The following is a 7862-nucleotide window of genomic DNA, read 5'->3' as shown; positions in this document are numbered from 1 at the left end:
GCACAAATGTATCCGGCTAGACTTGTATTTCAAATGATTTACGGGCACAGTTACCGCAAAGATGGCTCACAGAATAGACGACGATTTTGATGACTCCGTCAGACTGTTTTATTTGAGTGCCTTTAATTTTTTTGTTTGAAGTAGCTCAATAAATAATTCTATTACTGTGTCATTACCCCACTCCATTATTGACGCTCAAAGTACCACTCACAGATTAACTATTGCACACAACTGCTCCGTTCAGCGGCGCACACGCAACAAGTGTGGCAGGCCGCACAAACTTTGAACTTTGTTTACTTTGATGTGCGCACTAAAAACCGACACATGATGGCAAACTACAAATATGTGTTCAAACTTTGCACAAATACGCAAATGTCAGTGCCACACTTCGCGACTTTGTAGGTATTTGCGTATTTGAACATATGTCTGGCGCCGGCTATAGAATAACCTTTTCTGATTCCTAAGCATTTGAGTATCAATAAAAGAGAATTCAAATGGATCAAAAACGACGATCCTTGTGGCAATGGAAGACAAGACATTCCAAGGCTTACTTTAACAATAGGACGTAACAGTATTTGAAATCAAGAAATATAACTCTCTATATTTTGTCAAATGAACAGATAATAATACTAACACGATTTGGGAATTTACAGCTTTTAATTCCTAATACCAGGATTCTTCATGAAATTCTACACATAACACGTCTTACTTTATTCCAATCAAAATATTTTTAAATTTCATGCTGTTTGTGTACTATGGACTCCCTAAACTACTGAACCGATTTTAATACAATTTTACCGATTAGTTTATATCTTAATTACAATATGCTTGGAAATACTGCATGTATTGAAGTAAAACTAGATTGGATAGCGTTCATCACTTTCCTGATCACATTCAAGTGGAACCTCGTGGTAATAAATCGTCGTCTCGAGGCGGTCGTTGTGTCCGATGTATTATATGAGAAAAAATTAACAAAAGTTAACCTTATTTATGCTAAGTTGCAAATATGTATTCCTATTTATTGGCCACCACCACACATTACAACCACATGAGTATATAAATAGGACAGACACAAAGCTTCATAAGAATTTTTTTTGCTGTCAGTTAAATAAAATTTATTTAAGTAAATAAAACATTTAGATGTATAATTGTTTATTTATTCTGAAACTTTAAGTTTATTGATTTTTTCCTTTACATAAGCTGTATTTTATAAAAAATGTTTAAAACTCGAATTTCCGAAATATTTGATTTATAAGTTAAATGTAACGGTTTATAATTAAGTTATGGCATAATTAAATGTAGATTTCACTTTTGTACAGCTTAGACATTTTTCTGTATGGATACAGTGCCTTTCGATTTGTAGTTGGACAACATTTCATTTTATAGGTACTATATTATAAAAAAAAGCATTTCTTCATAATGATATTGTTACCACAAAAAATATTCTCTTAATCGCAAATTTTAAGAGAAAATAAATTAAAATTAAAATTGATGTGGAGACGTTATACATACAGACGTTAGAACAAAGTCCACCATAAGAATGACGTCATTCGTCGTAGTGACGGCACCCTGTAAAGTCTGTATTTGTATGAACATAAGTGGAGATCGCGTCCACTTATTTTCATGCGTAAACGATGATATTCATACTCAACTTTCTCGAATTTTTATAAAATAAACCTTTTTTTTTATATTCACTCAAAAGATTGTCTATTCTTATGTGAAAATACAAAAATAAAACTCTTAAATACCTTGATATTATTTTTTTATGATTATTTTTCCGACCCAAATATCGACCAATAGAATTGCACCATTCGACGTCACGTGGTACCTACATGGTATTATACTGATAATTTTTTGAAAATTTTCTCTGGTCGTTGACGTCAAACTGACAGGTTCAATTCAATTGTGAAATTATTGGCCGATATTTGGGACGGAAAAATAATCTCCCGAATACCACACGAGCTTCAAAATTATCTGGCATTTCCCTCAAGGTTCCCTGCAAACAAATAAAGTCGTCAAGTTTTTCAGGAAAAATCACTCGCGCTTCGCGCTCGTCATTTTTTAACCTTGACTAAAAACTTGACTCCTTCATTTGTTTGCAACGAACCTATCGGAAAATACCCGATAATTTTGAAGCTCTTGTGGTATTATAAGTGAGTATTTTTCTTTACAATGTCATATTTTTTCAAAATGTGTGGGAAAAAATTTCTCCGACAGACAGCACCTTTTTGACGCGGCGCGCCGCGACAGCTGAGGGGTTAATGAATATAATGATTAGGTATATTAAAAGTATTTGTTTTAGGAAAAATTTCGTTTGACTTTTATGTTAGGCTCGATAGGTAGTTTTTGAAAACATTAAAAAGAGTTTATTGTTCCTAAATTAATCCCGTAAAAAAATTCACAAGTTATTTCTCTGGAAATTATGAGTAATTGTATGGGCTGCTGAGGTGCCGTGATATGGTATCCCATACCTACACTCCTTTGTTGATAAGTTGATAGATGATGTAAAACCAGTTATTGCTTTTGATATCTTTATTGTTGAATACTACTATAAACTAATGATAATATGATGATTTGATTTATGATATTTGATAATAATTGATAGTTGATAATGATAATTATTATAGCGCATACACCCCGAGCGCTTAAGAGCGAACCGCGAACGCAGACTGACTCGGTAAAGATGTTGTTTTTACCGTAATGTAATAGGATCGTGTAAAGCGCTGAGTCAGGATGTCCGGCTAGCCCGTACATGCTCCCAGGCCAAAAAGATGATATTTATGATATGATAATGATCTAAAGCTAAACAAGGTGATAAACAATAATAACTTATGCCTAATGATGGTGATAGTACAAAATATGATCTTAACCCGCCAGCACTCGCGCCTCAAGAAATTACATCAGCACTCGCGTGTAGAGCATTTTGCTCACGTTTATGAATGTCAATAAATGCATGTTTTACAAAAAAATATTAATAAAAAAATATTTTATTCAATAAAATACACATTATTTATTCTACAAAATATATATTCAAAGAGTTAACATTATTAATCTTTTTTATTTTAATTAACAATCATAGACACTAATTTGCCAGTCTTGTAAGGCAGTCTTACGGAAAAAATTAGACAAAAAAAACTTTTCAAAAAATAACTTAACTAAATATAAATAACTAATCTTCGTCGTATACGCGAGCTTTACACATATCACATACTGTACGACTATGCTCGGTACATAAAAAATTTTGGCAGTAAATGCAGCTCTTTTTGGTCTTGCGATTTTTGCGTCTTGGGCAAACCGCGCAGATACCAGTTGGTTTTTCTTCTTCTGGTAACTCAGATTTTGGTAAAAAACGTTTGAACACTTGCTGAAGAGGATATGAAATATTTTGGAAGCTGCTTCTTCTTTGGATATGTGGCTGTGTTAGTTGAAAAGCTAGTTGCTTCAAGTAGTCTCTGCGCTTGATGATTATACCCGTATTTTCTTTGTAAATGGTTTGACTGTTGATTCCGATTTCCGGCTATGTTTAGGATCGTGAAAAATAATCTCAGCGGCCATCTACATGCCACTCTTGCCACAGAATACTCTTCTTTTAGTCGATCCACAACATCAACACCTCCTTTCGTTTTATTATATAAGGTGATAATTTCTGGTTTCGCGGTAGTTCCAGTTGTTGGATCGATTCGGTCGTCGTTATGAAGTGTACTTATCGTAAGAACATTTTTTTTTATTCTTTTTGTTTGGTGCGTAAGACACCAGAACCTTGCTCTTATGAAAACCAAAGATACTACTAAGTTTTGGTCTAAAATAAAATAAAATTTGTGCATCCCTTCAATCACGATCCATCTATAATAGAAATACATAATATATTACTATTTCAATAATGTAAAATCATAATATTACATAAAAGTAGCAGTAAAACTGTCGCTCAGATGAAAAAAAAATAAAGTCATGAGTAAAAAAAGTACTTGCGTCGATACCCGCGCGATGAGCAAAACGCCGCCTGATGGTACACGGCGCAACAAACCACCTCTTCCAAGTGACTGGCGCACACTATCGAGAAGTGAACTGCATGCAGGGGTGCGGGACGGAACAAAACTCAGCTACCAAATGAACGATATACGTACGAATAATTTTGACAAAATGGCGCGTGTTTTAAATTTACTGTGAGCAAAATGCTCATAGCGCGAGTGCTCGCGGGTTAAATTCTAAACACAGGGGATACTATAGGTACATTGAAAATTGATAGTGTTTATTTGGGGATGTGGACCGATCACACTTTTTACTTTTTGCACTTTCACTATCACTTTTCACAAACACTTGATGCTGCAATGGCGAGCCCTTAGCTCGCGCCACCGGCCCCAGCGGCCGCTGGAGAGGCGATCCTCTGGCTCGCGCCGACGCGACGACACCGGCGACTGCTGTAGTGGCGAGCCTCTAGCTCGCGCGGGAGACCCCTGCTGCTGTTGTTGAGACGGTGAGCTCTGTGCTCGTTGCCTTGCTCGCCAGAATAAGATACCACCGATCACCAGCACGGTGACCATGGCGAGATAAATCATCGTATAGTTGAATGAATAAATTAATAATAAATTATAGTATGCATATCATGATAAGATATGCGTCGATGCCTGGATCGATATTTTTGATGTTTTTAATTTGCTCTTAAATGTTGTACCTATTTGATTTGATATGATTTGTGCTCACATTAAATGGCAAATCAGTTAATAATAAATTTATTAAATAATTGATAGGTGATATCAAGGATGTGTTCATCTGGTGTTATTTGCAATATATTGTTCTTCTTTCAGTCTTAGTGTAGTTCTTACTGTACCATCACAGTATATATTTAATAATATTTTGCATGTACACAAAAACGCCGACTTACACACAAGAGTAGGAGATAGACACTGTTATGGCACAAGGAACAGAAATAGAATTGAAATGCCATTTTTCCGATTAGCTAAAGTTAAAAATTCATTTATGGGTCAAGGCTTTTACAATAGAATTCCTCATAATATTAAAGAGTTTAGTAGTTCTAAATTTAAAACTTATATAAAAAATGTACTAGTTCAGAGAGCGTACTACAGTATTCAGGAATATATGGACGATAAAAACCCATGGAGGGTTGTCGCGAAAAAACCACAGGACAGTTCTTTGGCATGTTATTATACAGTAGCACCTCTATAAGTCGAATATCAAGGGAGACGCCAAAAAATTCGAGTTATAGAGTTTTCAACTTATGGAGGATTTCGACTTAGGCGGATTTTGATTCGACATAAAGAGTTTGAGGTTTATTCTTATCAATTTTGAGTTACAGAGGTAAAATAAATTAAAATTCAACTTGCAGAGGTCACAAACATGTTTTTATTTATATCAATATTATTTCAAATCATTTTAAAATAAAAAATATGGCATTAAAAAAGTCAGTATTTTTTTTGCTTTAGATAATTTGGTTGTTCTCTAGCATTTTATAATCTATAAAGAGCAGAAAATTCTTCTTTTTCAAAGATACTGGTTTGCTTTATAAAATTTCGTAAGGTATTCAATACGGTTCTTGCCTCTTTGATGGAAACCCATGGAGCGCATGCGTACTATTCACGTCTTCTATGTCATCTTAATCATTAGTATCGGTTTTCTGAGCTACTGAATCGATAATTTCGTCATCAGATACTTAACGCAAACACGTGTTTCGTGAGTCATAAATTAATTATCGTATACTCCTAAAATGTTTTCTAAGAAACAATAGTATACTGGTTGTAAAATAAAACGTTGCTATGTTCGAGATACAGAGGTCAAATTTGATTTTTCGAGTTATAGAGTGAAAATATGTACCAAAATGGCTTGGAGGGACTCGGTGATTATTTCGACTAACAGAGGGACAAAATTTCAAGTAATAGAGGTTTTCGGGTTTGAAGGGAAGGGAACAAGACATTTTTTCGAGATTTGGAGGTTTTTGACTTATCGAGGTTCGACTTAACGAGGTGCTACTGTAATATAATATTATGATGTTAGGCATATGTATTTTGTAAAATTGTAAACCTGACATGATTTAAAAGAGCAACTATGGAGTTTCTTGCCGGTTCTTCTCCGTAGATACTGCTTTCCGAATCGGTGGTAAATTTTAAAATATGTAATGACGTTTCAAAAGTGCTTCTATATGAAGTCTTATTGAATGAATAAATGTTTGAGTTTGAGTTTGAGTCTTTCTATAAGTTTGAATATAAAATTCCGATGATTTTATCAAACAATTTTGATCAATTGACATGATTCTGTTTTTGTTCACATAATATCTTGTAACAGGCAACTGTTGTAGCAAAAATAAAAGTATTTATTGGGCTGATTGAAACTAAAATATTCTTGCTTATATGAACAATTAGACAACTGTTGGAGTTTTCTGCTTTCTTACATAAGTCTTTTTCGCAATAGGCTTGTCTCAATGTTTTGATTCTCACAAACATGTAATTCAATCTCTGATAGCATTATGAATGAGTTAACTATACCTACTGATCATAATATTATTTCCAAATTGTTTTGGTATAGCAATGACCTTGAGCAAAACATACGTATCTCTAGTAGGGGTACCTATTGATATTAATATTTTCAAATAAAAGAAACTTTTTTGATAATATTGCTTTGAAAGCAATTTATAAATAATTTATTTATTTATTAGAAAACAAAATTTCACATTTATTTAAAACACAATTTTGCGATGCGAAACCTTACGAGGTTTGTAGCAACGCTCACAGTCGCATAAACACCGTTTGTTATTCGCAAGGAAGACAAAAGATGTGACTACATAAACCGGTTCCTTATCTATTCATGACATACAAATACAGCGTGTTCATTACAATGTTGTTTTTTTATGTTTATTTTATTGTTTTAATTAGTTAATTCGAGAAAATATCTTTTGTATATTATTTTGTAGTTTTTAATATTAACATCCTTCTTGACTTTTTCTGGCATAGAATTAAGTATAGTGGGTAATAAGAAATTAGCCGTACGCTTCCCATAAAGATTGTGTACTTTAGGAATAATTAATTTATTATTAGTTATTTATCTGGTAGCAAACTGATGCGAAATGGCATTTTGAAAGTTTACGTTATGAAATTATTCTATGAGAAAAATCTTTTGAAACATTTGTCTTATTGGCAGTACCACAGACTAATAATAATATACTACGTGCAGTACATTACAATAGCTAAATAGTTCGAGAGGTTTATCTTTAAACTTGTTTTTTATATTAATAGGCACAATTTTTTTTTATTAGTCTTACTTGTAAATTTGTGATTCTATCAATGTAAGTATTTGTATAATGTATTTATTTATGACGTACATTTAACGTCCATAACTTGTGATACCGTATTGTATTATTGGTTCTGCCAAACCGAGAAGAATTTTGTATGGTACTTTATTTCTGATGATATTTAATGGTGGTTTATTTCTGATGATGGATTCGTGGGGTCAGTGGGTAATGGTAAATAGAGATATTCAATAAATATACATGTACATATATCCCTAATGTGACAACAAATTAAAAAGAGGCTGTATCTTTTATTTTTATAGATTGAAGAAAATTTTATTCGTGTGTAACAAAAAAAGTTATTGTAGCTAATATCGGAAGAGCGAGATGTTCTACCGACTAACACATGCATTTCAATTTTAAATGCTTAAAAGAATGTCTGGAAAAAAGTGTCGAACTTATAAACCAACGCAATCAAAAGATACAGCCGTAGATGTTGTATATTATCGCAAATTTCGATATTCGCAAGGGAATCAAATCCTACTACTACGGTACTTTCCGTGAACAGTCTTGAAATTTGGTTAAAAGCAATGTCTTATAGCATACATAAAGGGAAAATTTCTAA

Source organism: Colias eurytheme, chromosome 5 (genome assembly GCF_061535395.1).
Source record: "Colias eurytheme isolate Ceu_HAF_F1 chromosome 5, ilColEury1 Martin Lab GWU primary, whole genome shotgun sequence".
Classification (NCBI taxonomy): domain Eukaryota; kingdom Metazoa; phylum Arthropoda; class Insecta; order Lepidoptera; family Pieridae; genus Colias; species Colias eurytheme.
Note: the sequence above shows the minus strand (reverse complement) of the source record.